Below are 14,039 nucleotides of genomic sequence, written 5' to 3'. Positions count from 1 at the left end.
CTACCAATCAGCAGACAGCAGATCCTGCACTCAGAACATCACACCTCCATATACTATGCAATGGTCGTTCTTGATATCGCTCCTATTGAAGAAAATGTGATCTGACCCGCAGTACCTGAGAACGGCCACTACATGGTGTATGGAGCTGTGCTGGTACGGCTCCATTCACTGTATATTTTCAGCAGTCGTGGGACCTTATACCAGATGATTGGTGTTAGACCCCTATTGTTTGGTATTGATGACCTATACTGAATAATCCTATGTCCATTCAAAGGATTTAGAGCTCTCTATAAGAAAAGTAGGGCTTCCAGGTGAACGTTCACATTGACATAAAACAGAATCACCATGTGATCTAATAAAATCAGGAAAATCAGCGCAATCATAATAGCTTTCCCAATACTTTGTCGTATTTAGTAGTTAAATGAGAATCTGATATCAATTACAAAGGATCAGTCATCGGATGATCATCCAGCATTTCTATGTAGGAAAGTAACCCTCCATAGCATCTTATTACACTGGCAACTAAAATACCGCTGCCTCCTTCCAGTGTCAGCATCATCTTCAATCTTATTTACATGGATTTAATGTGTCCTCTTTAAGAGTGATAGGATTAAGGGTGCAGTCAATACTTAAGGAAAGCCGTGTTTCGTCTAAGCATCTTATAAGGTGCAGATGGCAATGGATTTATGTCATATGTAGGTAAATTTGGCAGGATGGACAGCCTTACAACAGACTGCAATGGGGGCAACAGATACAGCTGAAAGCGTACTTTTCAGAATAAGCTGTCATGTGTGTATACAGTACAGACCAAAAGTTTGGACACACCTTCTCATTTAAAGATTTTTCTGTATTTTCATGACTATGAAAATTGTGCATTCACACTGAAGGCATCAAAACTATGAATTAACACATGTGGAATTATATACTTAACAAAAAAGTGTGAAACAACTGAAAATATGTCTTATATTCTAGGTTCTTCAAAGTAGCCACCTTTTGCTTTGATGACTGCTTTGCACACTCTTGGCATTCTCTTGATGAGCTTCAAGAGGTAGTCACCGGAAATGGTCTTCCAACAATCTTGAAGGAGTTCCCAGAGATGCTTAGCACTTGTTGGCCCTTTTGCCTTCACTCTGCGGTCCAGCTCACCCCAAACCATCTCGATTGGGTTCAGGTCTGGTGACTGTGGAGGCCAGGTCATCTGGCGTAGCACCCCATCACTCTCCTTCTTGGAACCAAAGATCTCAAATTTGGACTCATCAGACCAAAGCGCAGATTTCCACTGGTCTAATGTCCATTCCTTGTGTTCTTTAGCCCAAACAAGTCTCTTCCGCTTGTTGCCTGTCCTTAGCAGTGGTTTCCTAGCAGTTATTTTGCCATGAAGACCTGCTGCACAAAGACTCCTCTTAACAGTTGTTGTAGAGATGTGTCTGCTGCTAGAACTCTGTGTGGCATTGACCTGGTCTCTAATCTGAGCTGCTGTTAACCTGCGATTTTTGAGGCTGGTGACTCGGATAAACTTATCCTCAGAAGCAGAGGTGACTCTTGGTCTTCCTTTCTTGGGGCGGTCCTCATGTGAGCCAGTTTCTTTGTAGCGCTTGATGGTTTTTGCATCTGCATTTGGGGACACTTTCAAAGTTTTCCCAATTTTTCGGACTGACTGACCTTCATTTCTTAAAGTAATGATGGCCACTCGTTTTTCTTTACTTAGCTGCTTTTTTCTTGCCATAATACAAATTCTAACAGTCTATTCAGTAGGACTATCAGCTGTGTATCCACCAGACTTCTGCACAACACAACTGATGGTCCCAACCCCATTTATAAGGCAAGAAATCCCACTTATTAAACCTGACAGGGCACACCTGTGAAGTGAAGACCATTTCCGGTGACTACCTCTTGAAGCTCATCAAGAGAATGCCAAGAGTGTGCAAAGCAGTCATCAAAGCAAAAGGTGGCTACTTTGAAGAACCTAGAACATAAGACATATTTTCAGTTGTTTCACACTTTTTTGTTAAGTATATAATTCCACATGTGTTAATTCATAGTTTTGATGCCTTCAGTGTGAATGTACAATTTTCATAGTCATGAAAATACAGAAAAATCTTTAAATGAGAAGTTGTGTCCAAACTTTTGGTCTGTACTGTACATGAGGAACAACACTATATCTGGCCATTATATGACATAAATTCGGCAATTTTCCACTCTGCAGACTCTATCTCTAATTTTTCAGTTGTCTCTGAGCTAGTGGGTACAGACTAGCTGCCATGATGTCTGCCATACACAGCGCACACAGACATGAGGGATTCCTGCTCCCCTGTTTCCAAGTAGCATATGTTCAGAAGCAGCAGCAGCAGCAGCATGGAGGACATTATGCAGAGGTTCTGATCAGTGTGGCTGTGAATCCAGCTCTGGACGTGAGATAAAACGCTTACTAGAAAGCAGCTGTAGCATAGAGAATATTACACAGCATTACTGAGCAGTGTAGCTGTGAATCCAGCTCTGGATGTGAGATAAACAAAAATGCAGAAAAATAGATTGATCAGCATCTATACATAAGAGTAGAGTGCAGAAAGGTTCTTTATTGGACGAGAAACATGTTTCCACCTAGTCCAGTTGTTGTCGGCCGAGTCATAGTGATATACTGTTGAACCAATAAAGAATCTTTCAGCACTTTACGCTTCTGTATGGATGCAAGACAAGCCATTTTTAAAAATTTTGTGATTTTTTGCTTGCTGGCGGAATCTGGGCTGTGGGATCTGTGCGTTTCAGCAGGATTATAGTGTTTACTGTACTCGTGATGTCTTCCTTTTTGTTTTGCTAGGGGTGAAATAAGCACTTAGGTTATGTTCATTTTCTGGATCAGAAACTTTTTATTGGAGAGTTGGAAAGTTGAAGAGGTTCTGCTCCAAAAACTATTGAAAAAATGTAGTAAGAACATACCCTCAGTAAAAAGCAGCAGCATCAAGGACATAATATAGCAATACTGAGCAGTGTAACTGTGACGCCAGTACTTGGGTGAGATAAAACAAGAACTAGAAAGCAGCAACAAGGGGGATCTTATACAGCAGTACTGAGCAGTGTAACTGTGACTCCAGTACTTGGGTGAGATAAAACAAGTGCAAGAAAGCAGCACAGGTCAGTGTGTGACTCCCTCTCCTTTTGCTCTTCATTCTTCCTCCCCCTCCTTTCTCCACTGAGTTCTACAGGCAGCAGTAATCTGATCCCTCAGTGAGCTGGCAGTCTCTCTTTCTTAAGCAAGGCAGCTTTAGGTCGTAGCTGTAGTTCAGAGTAAATCATGATTTCATGATATAGGGAGGATGTGAAGAAAAGTCTAATAAGTAGAGAAAGAATACGTGGAGAAAGTTTCTTATATTCGCTTGTACTATTGGTTTCTACAAACCTTGCTGAAAAGCAGAAGGGACACTTGTAGCTAATGATTGACCCCAGATTCTCACCAAAGACTTTTCCTACTCAGTTCTAGTGCAAAACCACCTTGCAGGTCATATATTCAGTCTTGAGCATTTTTTTCCCTTTCAGGTTATGAAAAACGCCTTGTATAAAAAAATAAAAGCATCCTTGAAGCTGCTCCTGGTGGAATCCACTCCAAACAGTATTATCCAATCAAAAGTCAGAAAAAAAACCTTCTGGGAAAAAAAAAAAAAAATGTTCTAAAACTTTTTTAAAACAGCTTCAGAAAATGACAAACTTCTGGAAAAAGCAACATTTACCTAAAGCGTTTTTTCCCCCTTGAAAAAAAAAACTTGTTTTTGACAACTTTCAAAAATTCTTGTCCTGATTCATCATTCATTTTTTTTTTTTCAACAATTCTGGCATAAAACTGCTTGAAATGTCGCAATTTTTCTTTTTGCGGAACTGGTATTTTTTTTTTTTAAATGTTGCGACTTTTGGCATTTTTATTAACAACCCCGATCAGCCAACTTTTTTCGGGGATGAGCGCGGATGACAGATTCGTCATGATTTATGCCAAAAAAGTGGTGTAAATTGCAAAAGATACATCCCTGTGGAGAAGCATTTAAAAGATATGTCAAAGTCATTGGAATGAATTTGTCAAGTCTTGTTCCAGCGCACTGTTCATCACAAATCGGGGCAATAGTGCCCTGATTGGAGAAGGCAGCGCCTCCGGAGGTTAGGCAAAGCATTGCATGATTCCAAGTATCGTCAATTATAGTCGTAGTCCTCCAGGACAAAGTTACCTGGTGCAGCACCCTATTTTTTTGGTTTGTTCTCCTCCTTTACCCCTGGGTTTACATGATCTAAGAAGTAAATTACAAGCTCCTCTCTGCATTAGACGCGTCACTCATGTCTGGACATATGGATGTGATTGGCGGATCGTCGTTTACAATGTAATAAGGCCAGCGGCAGTAAATCCTATAGTCTGCATTACACTGCGCTTAGGGGAAAGTAGTACATTGTGCAGGAGGTAAAATATAGGTCTAGCATCGTTCTTTTTTTTTGCTGACCCAGTTGCTAACAGGCTGCGCGACATGTGCTCCTCTCCCCGTAATCCTCGTTTTTATCAGCTTAAAAGCCAGATTGGTTGCTGAATATTAGAAAGCAGAAGTAAAACAATAAAGAAGAGGATGGATCATCAAAATCCCATGTGCAGGACTGAAATCGGCATGTGAATAACGCAAGAGAAGAAGAGGTAACATCAGCTGGAGATGACTAGTGATGAGGATGAAGATGGAGCAGAGATGAAACCGTCACTTCATCGATTGCCTCTGATTAGCAATTTAAGGAGCTGTCATCCCAGGTGTGAGTGCAACACAGGGGGGAAAGGTAAAGGGAGCCCAGTCACTAGGGAAAGGGGAAGTGGTGACCTCCTTAACTGGACTAGCGTCACCTTGTCTCCCCCTAACATCCCTATACAGCCTCCGCAGCTGTCGCCGATCACGTGCCTCGTCCTACTATCCCTGGCGTAAGGCTACAACTGGGGGTGGAAGGAGATGAGCACTAGTCAACCTCCGCTAGCACTCTAAAGATAATAAGGGGAAGACAACACAGGGGAATAACAACTCAGCTTTAGAAGAACTCCAACAGGACACACGGCCTCAAGACTCCAAAGAGGACGTGATGCTGCTTCAGCCAAGTTCCAAGCAGAAATGAGTATAACCGGCGACGCCCACCTAGACACACCAGGTATATATACACCCAGACTAAAGGGAGGTAGTGGCTGGGTCCTAAACACAGCCTCCTATCTCGGCAGCTGTCTGTATTGCCAAACGTGGAGATCTCCTGCAAACCACTGCAGGGTGACTGTCTGTCACCTCTGACACACCCGTGACAGGAGCCTTCCCATCGTAAACATTTGTAGCATATCTATAAAGGTCCTCACAGACACCTTTGTGACCGGTGTCATAATTTCACATCATGGTGATTATGTCACCATATTATTATGACATAGCGATGGTCACTGACCGCTTTGTCCAGCTCCAACACTGCTCCAGGATCTAAGATAACTCCAACCCTGGTTGTGTAACCCCCTTAGATGTCACAATCACTGCTTCAATTTTGACAGTAACATCTAAGTGGTTAGACAGAAGGAGAAGGCTTCCTCTGTCATCCCATCTGCAATCAGCAACTGTCTGTGAGAGGACTTGATAGGAGGCAGTTTTCTCCATAATGGAGATATTCATGGGACTAGAAATGAGCAAAAAAATGTCAAAGTTCCCAGGTTCGAGGTCCAGGGCAGAGGATGACTAAGACTCATGTGAAGTCACAATGTTGCAGGAGCCTAGTAAGCAGCAGAAGAACCTAGGATGCTAAGAAGAAGATTGCAGGTGCAGAAGTGAACACTGTCTTGGTCTGGCTGCCCCTGAACTGGAGGACTGGAGTAGTGCAGATCTTTTTGCTCATCTCTACATGGGACATCCTGCTTGGGGGGGCCACTCCTGTTGCCTTACTATAGGCATGATACATGCGGGTTGACAGCTGATTGGACATCTGAATACATAGAAGCAGAGTGACATGTATCCTATCATTAGACAGATAATCTAAGAAGAAAAATAAATAAGGCGGAAGTATCTTTAGTGAAGATCTGGGAGGAGTTGTGGAGTCGCACAAGACCCTTGAAGATGTGGCAATGGAATTGTCCTGCCCATGCAGAGTCCTCCTTGTGGAGAATGAGCTGGACCTATTGAATGTTGGCTTGCGGGATGGGATAGAAATATCCCTGGTGGAAAGTGGAGGACCTTAGCTGAAATGAGGAATCTCACGGCTGACTTGTGGTGAGTGACACGTAGACAGCCTTTGGAGATAAATTTAAGGGTGAAATTGGAAGTCTGAGAACATGGGCATCAAGTTTAAAGCTAGGGTATACCCTGAGGGCAACCACTAATGGACAAGATTGAGTTTTGTGGCTCTTGATCACTGGTTTGGGCTGTCGCCTTTTGACGTTCTTTCCAATCCATACGTTTTAGTGCTATATTGGGGTTTGTTTTGGGAAAGGAATTTGACGCTTCAGAAATCATGTTTGTCACCCAAACATGGAGGGCAGAGGACAGAACCGATGACGATAAGAATTGCTCTTAAACATTTGGAATTCGGCAGCTATTACCAAGACAAGGTCTGATAATTTTACCTTACTGACTCCATCTAATTAGTTTGGGATTGTTTAGGTTTCTATAATGGGAAGAAAAATGATACAAAATGTAAAAACAAACCATCAGCCATTAGCTTTATCCTATAAATCTGCACTTCCAGGAGCAATTAAGATCTGATCCATCTCTTATCTGCAGAGCAGGGCTGCCTCTCCACTCAGAGATAATGCATTCTCCTTGTCACTGCACTGAAATAGGTCAGGAGCAGCTTATACAAAGACACCGCAGCCTCCTCCAGAAAGACCCTGGATACACATCGAGGATGAGGAAGATGGGACTATGCAATGGTTAATAGGGAGGACCTGCACCTGGCTTATCCCTTACATGAGGTCTGGGCTCCTATATCATCCCTGGAACGTAAAGCTATGCCTCCTGACACAATATCAGTTTATGGTCCAGAATCCTTTTCTGATACATTCCATAATGTATCTTTATAGTAATACAATCTGTTACAATCTGTTACAACTCCCAGCATAGTCATACAGATTAATGATAACATTCTCTCTTCCTGCAGCCGTCACTAGGGGGAGCATACTGTATACACAATAAAAACAGAGTATGCAGTAAGCTCATAAGCTCCCCCTAGTGGTGGTTGCAGGTCTGTAAAATTGTATAATTTGGTGCTTTATCTATGCTGGGGATTTGGAGCTTTGTATCATCTAAATGAAGATCCAACAGGTATAAAGGTATATTACACAATGTATCGGACTTTAAAAAGAAAATTGGTTTAAAAAGTGGAGACTAAATTTAACAAGATACTCCACATTAACTTTTATTCTCCTAGAAAGGGTGACCCCTCCAATAATACCCCTTATGGTAATACAGCGGTTCTAATATTGCTCCCCGTGGTACCCCACTAGGGATGGTGAGCTCTCCAGTATTGACCGTGTGATGCCCACTTATAAGTGACCCATTTTTTTTTTCTTGCTCAGAAATAATTTAAAAAAAGAATCTGCTCATCACAAGTTGCTAAGTCCTGCATTAATCATACCTGTTCTTTGCAATCCAGAGTAAAAAAAAGCATAACTGCCTAAGTCCAAAAACAGCGCCACCCCTGACTTCTGGTTTTATGTGGTATTGCAGCTTAGATAAAGAAAAGAAAATCCAGCTCACTGTGTTAATATAGTTTTGATCCGGAGCTCGGAGTAATGTCTCTTTCGGGGACGTAAACAGCCATAAAATTGTATAAGAAAATCCAGCTCAACGGATATAAAATCTTCATCTCAACAACGCGTTTCTGGTGCACGAAGCAAGTCCATCCCAATTGAGCTTAGATGCAATACTACACACAACCTGTGGACAGGGGTGGCGCTGATTTTGTAAGAAGGCAGTCTTGCATTTTTTTTTTCTAGTTCTGGACAAACCCTTTAATTTTTTTAAATTGTATGCAAATCTAATACTAAAAATAAAAAAGATATATATTAAAGTTATGAGATGTGATGCCCGTAACAACCAGCTATCCTTTGTGTAACAAAAGTTAAAAAATAGAAACAATTTTTAAAAAGTTGTAAAGTACTGGAGATTGCTAGAAGTGTCTCCTCCTTTTTTCATCTGCCCCCATTATTTGAGCTGCTTATTACAAAATCATATGTGATGCAAATGCAAAAAAAAAATGCAAAACTTGTTCTAATAATGGATACCTTGCTTAGGAAACCATCTCTTTGGTGTTCACCTCATCGTCTGAATACATTAGTCCGTCCAAACTTCTGATACCAGGGAACAGCACAACATGGAGATGTGAGTCATCTGGGGAAGAAAAATCAGGATTAATTATTATTAGTAGTAGTAATTAAGATATGTATCAACTTTATATCAATAGTGATTAATTATGTATCAACTTTATATCAATAGTGATTAAGATATGTATCAACTTTATATCAATAGTGATTAAGATATGTATTAACTTTATATCAATAGTTATTAATTATGTATCAACTTTATATCAATAGTGATTAAGATATGTATCAACTTTATATCAATAGTGATTAAGATATGTATCAACTTTAAATCAATAGTGATTAATTATGTATCAACTTTATATCAATAGTGATTACGATGTGTATCAACTTTATATCAGTAGTGATTAAGATATGTATCAACTTTATATCAATTCTTGAACTTTCCTACTTTCCTCCCTATTTTCCCATAATTTTTAAGCCTGATTTATTTTAATGTCGTCTCATACTTCCTGTTGTACAATTGGAAGTGACACAATCAAGTCTGTGTAGTATAGAGAGGCAGTCTACTGTAGAGCAGATGTAATTTTCTGTAACCACTTCTGGTCACGTAGCTGTCACCCAGATGGGAGAAGATAATTGGCTGCTAGGCAACCAAAATGAATTGTAACAAGGGTTAACAGTTTTTGTGGTGTGCACCAGTGCCGCCCCTTTGGTTCGGGGGACCATTGTATGGGGTGGTGCCTTCTAGTTCTTGGCTGCTGGAGACAGAATTTCCTGAGTGTCAGTTGGCAGAAGAAGGAGCTCGAAGTCCATGTGTGCCCACCCAGGGTGGACTGGAGAACTATCTAAGCGTTTGAGTCCTTCTCTCAGGACCTCTCTGAGACACATGGTGGAGCCATAAATGTAAGCCAACACTCACTTCTACCTAACCCCAAGAAACGGGGATCTGTGAGGAGATCAAAATCTCTGTCCCTGATTTAAAGACCTTCTGGAAAAGTCGTACCTATCCGCTATATATCAGTAACATATGTGTCATTGTGATCCTCCTGCCTACAGTCCATCTTTTTTAGATGGTTCCCAGATTCGATGGGATTGGATCAAACATCTTGACCGTTCCAGTAGCTCAGGATGGTCGGCTGCCACATTGGCTTTTAAGGCACTTTGTGGTGCCACGATCTTTCCTTTTAGATATAATGTGTTTACACTGGATCGTTCCCTCTATGGCATGTGGTATGTATAAGATTATACATTATGGTCGTCTACCACACAATTCAGGAGGGTGTTAATCCTTTGTGATGTCTTCCCATAATGGCAGCCATTTACTGTTATCAGCTGCCGTCTTGTATCGTGTCCACGTTACACCAGAGATGAAAGCGTCGGTGTAATGAGAACATTTAGATCTCTATGATCCCGGAGATCTGATAGAAAAACATTTACATTTTATCTGACTGATGGGAGCCACTATCAGATGAGGATCGAAATATGTGTGATGGGCGTGAGGATAACAAAGGATAAGAAGGTGATAGGAAGGCAGGAGGCAAGTCCGGAAAAAGGAAGGAGAAACAATGATAAAAAACCCTGCAATAGTTGTCACAGACGTGCTACATTCATTCATCTGTGGGATCGGACCAAACACTCCCCAGACACGCCAGAGGGCTTTAGACGCCCACCACCCTCTCCCCTATTCACCGCTGTCCTTTATTGGACCATTTTACGTAGATACTTCATGCCGGGAAAACCACAAAACGTGGCATATCAAGATCACCCCACCACATCTATCATATGCCAGGAGCACCCTATGCTATACTGGGAACACCCCACAAAAGCTGCCATAAACTAGGAACAACAATATAAGACCTGCTGTATACTGGGAGCACCACCACAAGACCTGCTGTATACTGGGAGCACCACCACAAGACCTGCTACATACTGGGGGCATCCCATAAGACCAGCCATATACCAGGAACACACCATAAGACCTGCAATATAACAGGATCACATTACATTTCCTGCCACAAACAGGAAACACTCAACAAGAACTGTCATATACCAAGAACAGCCAACACGATCTACCACATATCGGTAACACCCCACAAGACCTATCCTATACAGGAAAAACCCCACAGAATCTAACGTATACTGGAAATATTCCGAAAGACCCACCGTATAGCAGGAACACCCCATACGATCTACCACATACTAGGAACACCCAAGACCCCTTCCATACAGGAAAAACACAACTCAATCTAACTTATACTGGGAATACCCCGCAAGATCCACCGTATACCAGGATCTACCACATAACGCGAACACCCCACAAGACCTGCCGTATAACGGAAACACATTACATTTCCTGCCATAAACAGGAAAAACCCAACAAGACGTGCCGTATTTTGGGAACACCTTACATGATCTGCTGTATACCGGGAATCCACAACAAGACCTGCCATATACCAGGGACACCCCCCAAGACAGCCTGTACACTGGGAACACCCCACAAGACTTGCCATATACTGGAAATACCCTGCACAATCTGCCATATACTGGGAACACATTACATGACCAGTCGTATACTGGGAACACCACACAAGCCATGCGGTATACTGAGAACACCCCCACAAGACCTACCATATACCGGGAACACCCATGACTCACCATGTACCGAGAACACCCCTCAAGACCTGCCGTAAACCGTGACACCCCACAAGATCCACCATATACTGAGAACATCACAAAAGACCTGCCATATACCAGTAACACCCAACAAGGTCTGCCGTATACCAGAAGCACCCCATAAGACCCACTGTATATCGTGAGTAGAGATGAGCGGTGTTCGACTAGAACTGTTCGCCAATCTCAAATTCAAGCTGTTTTGGGCGGTGTTCGAGTCGTTCGACGAACGCGAACGATTTGCAAAAAATTTGGCTGTTCGAGGTTATGTTCGATATCTGTTCGTGCAATAAAAGCGTGTCCTGCATGTCTGGCGCTATTTAGAGCACCAATCATGCAGGGATTGTCTGCCACTCACTGTAATGCCACAGCCATAGTGGTTGTGGCATTACAATGGTTGCCTAAATCGATGGGAACAGTGCTCACAGTGAAACATGAAAAGCCGGCAATTCAGCAGGTACCCGACAATTTATAACAGAAAGAATAGAGTATCATACATAGATTAGATAGATAGAAACATGTCAGTCACATATATAAGAAGTACAGTGATAGTGTTGATTACTGTACTTGTCATTTAGTGTTAAAATAAAGGATTTCTTAAAAAAAAATTGGCGTGGGGTTCCCCGTAATTTTTGTCTCTAGCGGAGGTTAAGCAGACGGCTGTGGCAGATGTTTGAAGCCTGGGAAGGGGGTAATACCCACGGAGCTTCCCAGGCTACTAATATCAGCCCCCAGCTGAATACCTAGCCTTTACTAGCTATTAAAATGGGGGACCCCCAAAAAAATGACGTGGGGTCCCCCCTATTTTAATAGCTAGCAAAGGCTAGGCAGACAGCTGGGGGCTGATATTAATAGCCCAGGAAGGGAGCCATGAATATTGGCCCCCTCCCAGGCTAGAAACACCAGCCGTCAGCCGCCCCAGAAATGGCGCATCCATAGGATGCGCCAATTCTGGCTCTTAGCCTCGCTCTTCCCACTGCCCTGTAGCGGTGGCAGTGGGGTAATAGGGCTGGGGTTGATGTCAGCTTATAATGCCAGCTAACATCAAGCCCAGGTTAGTAATGGAGAGGCGTCTATAAGACACCCCCATTACTAACCCCATAGTCAAAGTTAAAAAAAACACAAACACCCCGAAGAAAGTCCTTTAATTGAAATAAACACACAATTCTTTATTGTTCTAAATTAAACCATACTTACCATCATGCCCATTCCAGCTGAAGCCAACGATCTCCTGCAATAAAAGTAAAATAATAAAGCAACCTCATCCTTACCTTTCCATGGTTCCCAGGACATCTTCACCTCTGCTACATCGAGATGACAGGCGGACCGCAGCAGAAAGCTGCCATCCAGCCTGTCATCCCGCAGACACTGAGAAGCGCAGGCATGCTTGCGCTCTTCAGTGTCTATGAAGGATGGCATGCTGGATGGCAGCGCTCAGCTGTGATCCAGCCTGTCATCTCAATGCCATCGCAGCGTGGGAGAATTGTCCTGCTGAAGCGCTGAGCGCTGAGAATTTTCCCACGCTGTCAGTGACGTGCATGAGGTGAGCTGAGTTCATTGGACAAGACCTCGGCTCATCTTTATGCCGTCCCAGCCAGACACTGAGGAGCGCAAGCATGCCTGCGCTTCTCAGTGTCTGTCGCATGGCAAGCTGGATGGCAGCTTTCGGCTGCGATCCAGCTTGTCATGTGAATGTAGCAGAGCTGAAGCTGTCGTGGGAACCATGGAAAGGTAAGGATGATGTTGCTTTAATATTTTACTTTTATTGCAGAAGACATTGGCTTCAGCTGGAATGGGCGTGATGGTAAGTATGGTATAATTTAGAACAATAAAGAATTGTGTGTTTATTTCAATTAAAGGACTTTATTCTGGGTGTTTGTGTTTTTTTTTTAACTTTGACTATGGGGTTAGTAATGGGGGTGTCTTATAGATGCCTCTCCATTACTAACCTGGGCTTGATGTCAGCTGGCATTATAAGCTGACATGATCCCCAGCCCTATTACCCCCTGCCACCGCTACAGGGCAGTGGGAAGGTCGAGGCTAAGTGCCAGAATTGACGCATCCTATGGATGCGCCATTTCTGGGGCGGCTGACGGCTGTTTTTTCTAGCCTGGGAGGGGGCCAATATTCATGGCACCCTTCCTGGGCTATTAATATCAGCCCCCAGCTGTCTGCCTAGCCTTTGCTAGCTATTAAAATAGGGGGGACCCCACGTCATTTTTTTTGGGGTCCCCCATTTTAATAGCTAGTAAAGGCTAGGTATTCAGCTGGGGGCTGATATTAGTAGCCTGGGAAGCTCCGTGGGTATTACCCCCTTCCCAGGCTTCAAACATCTGCCCCAGCCGTCTGCTTAACCTCCGCTAGAGACTAAAATTACAGGGAACCCCACGCCAATTTTTTTTTTAATAAATCCTTTATTTTAACACTAAATGACAAGTACAGTAATCAACACTATCACTGTACTTCATATATATGTGACTGACATGTTTCTATTTATCTAATCTATGTGTGATGCTCTATTCTTTCTGTTATAAATTGTCGGGTACCGCTGCTGAATTGCCGGCCGGCTTTTTTAAAGAGACGGTGCATGAAAACACTAATATTTTTTTAAATAAATCCTTTAACACTAAATGACAAGTACAGTAAGCAACACTGTCACTGTACGTCTTATATATGTGACTGACATGTTTCTATCTATCTAATCTATGTGTGATGCTCTATTCCTTCTTGTCTAAATTGTCGGGTACCGCTGCTGAATTGCCGGCCGGCTTTTTTAAAGAGAGTGTCTTCTTAGCAGTTTGTCAGCTTTTGGACACCTTTGAAGGTGTTTTCTATGTGTTTCTATGTGTTATTATTTGCCTGCCATTGGTTTTAACGGTGTTCGACGGTGTTCTAAGGTGTTCGACGAACAGTTCCACGAACATCCCGGTGTTCGACGAACCGAACCGAACCGAACCCGAACACTACGGGGGTGGCTCAACACTAATCGTGAGCACCTAACAAAACCTGGCGTATACCAGGAACACCCCACAAGGGGCACAAGATCTTATATTCAGGTGCTTCTCACTAAATT

General features: G+C 42.8%; 1 protein-coding gene across 1 annotated transcript in view; it reads right to left on the bottom strand.

The window, feature by feature from the left end:
* LRFN5 (leucine rich repeat and fibronectin type III domain containing 5) overlaps window positions 1–14,039 on the bottom strand; it is a 388,786-nt gene that overhangs the window by 102,487 nt on the left and 272,260 nt on the right. Inside the window, exon 2 of the mRNA XM_073638357.1 lies at window positions 8,258–8,363. The gene's annotated coding sequence lies outside the window, so the exon portion shown is untranslated. The remainder of the gene's footprint in view (window positions 1–8,257; window positions 8,364–14,039) is intronic.

Source organism: Phyllobates terribilis, unplaced genomic scaffold (genome assembly GCF_046119375.1).
Source record: "Phyllobates terribilis strain yellow unplaced genomic scaffold, ASM4611937v1 Scaffold_7__3_contigs__length_470593459, whole genome shotgun sequence".
In the NCBI taxonomy this organism is placed as follows: Eukaryota; Metazoa; Chordata; class Amphibia; order Anura; family Dendrobatidae; genus Phyllobates; species Phyllobates terribilis.
This window is presented reverse-complemented; position numbering and strand designations above follow the sequence as displayed.